Source organism: Argopecten irradians, chromosome 13, assembly GCF_041381155.1.
Source record: "Argopecten irradians isolate NY chromosome 13, Ai_NY, whole genome shotgun sequence".
NCBI lineage: Eukaryota > Metazoa > Mollusca > Bivalvia > Pectinida > Pectinidae > Argopecten > Argopecten irradians.
Window position 1 is genome coordinate 11,995,153 of NC_091146.1, and position 5,944 is coordinate 12,001,096.

The window sequence follows — 5,944 nt, forward strand, 5'->3', positions numbered from 1 at the left end:
TGTGCAAGAATACATGATACAATTGTATTATTATAAGTTATGCGATGCATTCAAATTGTACATGTATCTATATGTATGTCAACTAATAAAATGAGTATTAACTATACAGTCATTGTCACATTTCTTTTTTTTAATAACTTTAAACCTTAAAAGAAGTGGTACAACTAGTGTAACTTGTCAAAACTGGCCCTTATCTACGGTAATCTTGTATTTTGGTATATATAATAGTGTGTGGCATAAATAGATAATGTGAAACTTAACAATAACATATTCAAGCTGAATATGGTGAACCCAGGTTGTCGGTTTAGACAGGTTATACTAGAAGTTCTACCTTTTCAATAGGAAATGATAGCTACATATCGGTATAGTCATTGTATAAGTGCAGTGTCAACAAAATGCCAGAGTCCGCTAATATTCACAACCTACATGTATCAGATAATCTCTTATAAGATCATTTTAAAAATATTACAACATTCTTTTGTCAAATGCTTTAATGTTTGAATATGACTTAATTTAATAGTCATTTTATATTATCATATTTAATCATATAGCGGACAAACATGCATTTTTGTGTCTGACACTGATACAATAAAAAGGAACAGATAAAGAGAAAACACATTGAGTTCTGTTCAATGAATATTTTAATTGAGCATCAAAATCTGTTATTCAGTGCAAGTTCAGGCAATAAATTAACACTTGATAAATATTCCAACATCAATGCAGAACAAACTAGAACATGACCAGTAGTCAGGAAAGTTCATAATTGTTCAATGTAATAGCTTAGGAACAGGTGAAGTGTTTGTGAAAAGTTTCATTGAGGTGTAATAAATTTTCACACGACGCACACATCCATTTTCCTTTAGATTTTCTCCGTATGTTCACACACTTGTAGTGGAACCACTGGTTGGGGCACTCATCACTGTCGCACTTGATCATTCTGCCATATTCAGGCTCTGAACACAAACACCAGGTGGTTTCGTTGTCTCGAGGAGTAGTAGGTACTGAATCGCCTGTAACAGCATCTAAAGTTCACGTGTCAACAGTTCATGCTTTACGTTGTTCTTTATGATCAGTTCACATCTGATCACTTTGTCACAGAACTCAATGTCAACTGGCACATGCACGATCACCATGCAAGGAGAAGGCTTACACTTGGTGTATACCACAAAGTCACAATATCTGTACCCACAAACAGCCATCTGAAATTGTACCTGGGTATAGTATCGATGAGATTTCTTTAGGTGCAAGTCAGCATCCAAACAAAAGTCTTTGTCCATTGCAGCTGCATGCTGTATTGTGCTGTTTCGGTGTTTGTAAGGACATTTTATTTCTAGTGTTCCGGTCCCACAGCACTGACAATTTCATCAGGACTGGCTCCTAGAAAGGGATACTTTGGGTTTACCTTAAATCCTGCCTCTTCACATTGGAACTGGATAAGCTGGTTTGCGCAATGCCTGGTATAAGCGAGTCTGCATTCATCCTCATGCTCTATACCCTATCTAAGTGTCTTTTTAGAAAGATCATATGATGTGTATTCCATGACTCTCTTGGTGAGATTGTCGGAGATGTGTCTTTTCTGGTTATTACATCATGGGCCTTTGAGGCAGTAATCCTACCCATCATGTGCATGTGATTCTTCTCTCACAGTGGAGCATGTTTTATTGCATTGTATTGAGTTTAAACACATACGAGATAAGTACTATGATGTCTCCAACATGTGCACTTTGTTTCATGCCGTGAGACATAATCGCATTTTCAGTTATCTCGATGTTTTCTTATCCTGATCTTTTAGATAGTCCTTGTTTATATCCTGGTACTAATGACTACCCTTTAGTTTGGCTCCTGGTTAGCGCTCAGTTGTCGACGGGCCATAAAACTCAAACAAACAATCATGTGTTGGTACCAAAGTGGGCTGACTGTCTGGTTTCGTGTAGCCTTCTCAAGGTTATGGGACTGAAGCGCTGTCACAGAGTACTCATCTAATGCCTTCCTCCCATCGTCGCTATTCAACTCACTCAGTGATGTTAATAACACTGGATATTTCTCCTTGGTAATGTTGTGGTGCTCCACGCAAGTGTCCTTGTATTTACACAGGAATATTTACACCAGGAATAGCATTACACTAGTGCGAACAGATCCTTCAGGTCATTCATAGATGGCAATGGGGCAGCTCCATTAGCTTGGACAGACTGTATTTCCCTGGTTCGCTTACCCTTGATGTTATCAAATATTTCTGTGATTGTGGCTGGTGTAATCTAAAAGGATAAAAATGATAGATTCTTATTTATGCATAAAGACCACTAATGATAAATATTTTACAACATAGTTGCAAATTTTATGATCGACGCCTTTTAAAATATCTTTTTATTCTTTAAATGTCAGCTGACGAGAATACATAGACATCAATATTTAAAACATCTTCCTCATTACAACCAAAGTTTACAACCAAAGTTAACTCCTCACTCAGGTATCACTCAGACCAGCTCAACCAGCCAGGCTTGTCAATGGAACACCACATTTCGAAAGGAGGTAAGTGTTTACTGTTATGGCCCTGCAGGTAGGGCATTAGAATTGTACCTGCTGCCCCTATTGCATGATCGTAAAAGGCGACTAAATTTAGGATCTTATCTTTTCTCTTCTTCCTAACTAAATTTATCTTTCCTAATGCCTTCCCTTGTCACCGCCTCACTTTTGGTTGAGCGTTCGCCCCTGTGAGGAAGGCCTTGGGTTCTGTCCCCTGGCCGAGACACACCAAAGTCTATAAAAGTGGTAGTTTCTGCTCCTGCTTAGCGCTCAGCATACAGGGAGTGGGACGACTGGTTCGCCCGTTGTCAGTATAATGTGACCGGGTGGGATGTGTTGCTTGGTGTCCTCGGCGGCATGCTTCAGTGATATAGCATTATGAAAGGGACAACAGTTCCACTATACAAGACAACACGAACATACCGCAGTCTCCCAGTACACTCACCTCGCACAACATACATGCAACACACCGCATACATGGGAGGCCGTCCTTACATGACCATAGCTGTTAATAGGACGTTAATTAATCAAACATTATTTCATTACGTATGTCACTCGGATTTCTTTTAAATTCACAAGAACGCTAGCCGTTAAAATCAAGAAAACTTCATGTAATGTATCGGACTTTAGCAAGTCTTCGTAAGCCTAACAGTTACTGGTTGGCGAGACATTATCGTGCAGAACATTTATCGTGAGTTTTGCTTTGCCGACTTTTGACTTATAGTAAAACATGGCAATACGCTTGTCAAGTAAAGAGTACATTATTTGGTTACTTATAACAGTCAAATTTCTTTTGAATTCATAAGAACGCTATCATCAAGAAAACTTCCTGCAATTCATCGGACTTTAGCAAGTCTTCATAAGGCTACCGTACATTACACGGCAATATAAGTTCATTTGTCACTCTAAGTTGCTCGTACATAAATAGATCTATATTATCATTATATTTTGTTTATGTTTATGTTGATAGATTTGGTACTTTTTCCCTTTCATTATACCGCAGTTGTCGATAAACAAAAGACAGAAATCCAGTGACAGATCAATGGAGGAGGCACGTTTGTTTGTTTGTTTGTTTGTTTGATTTATTAACGTATGTATGGTCATGTAAGGACGGCCTCCCATGTATGCGGTGTGTTGCGTGTATGTTGTGCGAGGTGAGTGTACTGGGAGACTGCGGTATATTCATGTTGTGTCTTCTTGTATAGTGGAACTGTTGCCCTTTTTATAGTGCTATATCACTGAAGCATGCCGCCGAAGACACCAAGCAACACACCCCACCCGGTCACATTATACTGACAACGGGCGAACCAGTCGTCCCACTCCCTGTATGCTGAACGCTAAGCAGGAGCAGAAACTACCACTTTTATAGACTTTGGTGTGTCCCGGCCAGGGGACAGAACCCAGAGCTTCCTCACAGGGGCGAACGCTCAACTCAAGGCCAAAAGTGAGGCGGTGCCAAGGGAGGCATTAGGAAAGATAAAGTCAGTTAGGAAGAAGAGAAAAGATAAGATCCTAAATTTAGTCGCCTTTTACGATCATGCAATAGGGGCAGCAGGTACAATTCTAACGCCCTACCTGCAGGGCCATGTGGATCGTAAAAAACTATTAACTTTCACTGCGGAATAATATCTTCGATATAGTTCGTCAATACAACCAACACAAAAAAACATTATAAGCGTTATAAGAACTTTCTTTTGCAGTTACCTTCCTAACATTTGATTACAATAATCGATCATTAGCATGAATTACGTAAAATTTAAATAAACATACTCAATCTAAAATCCACCGGAAGTCTGTCGCGGAGGAAGACAGCGAAGAAGGCGTTGTTCGTGATTTTCGGGAGACCAGTGTTCTTGGAGTAATACAAATATAGAGACCCAACTGAACACTTAAAACACTCCATCCATGGTGTATTCGTATGTACAAATTCTATGTCTGTGGTTTTGAATATTGGGGTTTAATTTTTTCATACCATCAAGTATTACGTGAAATGAACAAAACAACTTTTAATTTTCATCGCGGAGTGGTTTCATTGTTTTGATGTGCACAGGCTCTCCGAGCGTACCTAAGAATGCTGTTTCACAGCATCAATAAAAAGAGTTACATAGGATAAATATTGAATACTGAACTATAAACTACGCGAAATCGACAGTAACCAGAAGAATTTTCGGTACAAATATCCAATATTTAACATCTGATCAACTCGAATGTCCAATAATAATTCTAAAATACTCATTCTGACAGGTACTCATTCACATGTTACTTCGAGGAAGAAAATGTCTTGAGCTTTAGGTTTTGTATACCAATATGCTTAAATTTACTCATTCATGTACTTTTTAATGGCTCCATAAAGCTTTATTTTGAACTCATTCACATTTTTCGTCATACACATATTGGATTATTTGGTCCTGATATGTATTTGTCGTTCTATTGTGGTCATATTTTGATACCACATTTGTCTACTTTAGTTAAAAAATATCAGTGTTATGACTATTCTTCATTTTAAGTGAAATTAGAGATGGTGGCCATCTTGATGACGTCATAACCGGAACCTATACAATGTTAACATTGGTTTTTTGTTGTTGTTGTTTAAACTACTGATTGATAAGTGGTCAAAAAACTTTTTTTGAAATAATAGATTGTTGTTGGGAAACATTTTTGCTGCGGTCAAACAAAATATGAAAAATTTGCTGAAAAATCACCATTTTTGAGCTTTAAATCCGATTTTTTCATTTCCTGCGTAGAAATCACTACATATATTGGATTATTTGGTCCTGATAATGTATTTGTTGTTCTATTGTGGTCATTTTGATACCTCATTTGTCTACTTCGGTTGAAAAAATGTTAATGTTAATGACTATTTTTCAATTTTTTAGTGAAATTCGAGATGGCGCGGCCATCTTGATTGACGTCATAACCGGAAGTTCATCCCAACTTTTGCAATGTAAACATTTGAGGATTTGTGATCAGTGGGTCATAAGGGATCAGAAAAATATTGGTTCGGAGGTTTGGGGGGTGCATGTGGGACCCTCCTAGCCCATGGCCTATCAGGACACCGATAGGGTTTTAAGTTTCCTGTAACATGATATGACTGGTATTTCTGCCATTTTTTACAATGCTAACTGATTAAATATACAGGCAACGCTAGGTTTTAAGTTCCTGCTTATAATTCTGATCAATAATAGCATATATTTAAGTAAATATGCAATTTATTCCTGGGTTTTAGAATGCCTTATTTGTCTTAGTATAATTTACCTGATCATAATCCGTTTTGACAATTAAGAAGTTAAGAAGCGATAACTTTTTGTTAACCAAATGAACCCAAGCATACACATCTTGGTAAAAAAATAAAGTGAAATTTCAAAAAAAAAAAAAAAAAAAAATTGAAAAGAATCCTTAAATGACGTCTCTTTAAAATAAC

At 37.5% G+C, this 5,944-nt stretch overlaps 1 pseudogene; it reads right to left on the reverse strand.

Annotated features, from left to right (window-relative positions):
- Positions 1-677: 677 nt before the first annotated feature.
- LOC138305603 (uncharacterized) lies at positions 678-4,110 on the reverse strand (annotated as a pseudogene).
- Between the last annotated feature and the right edge of the window lie 1,834 nt (positions 4,111-5,944).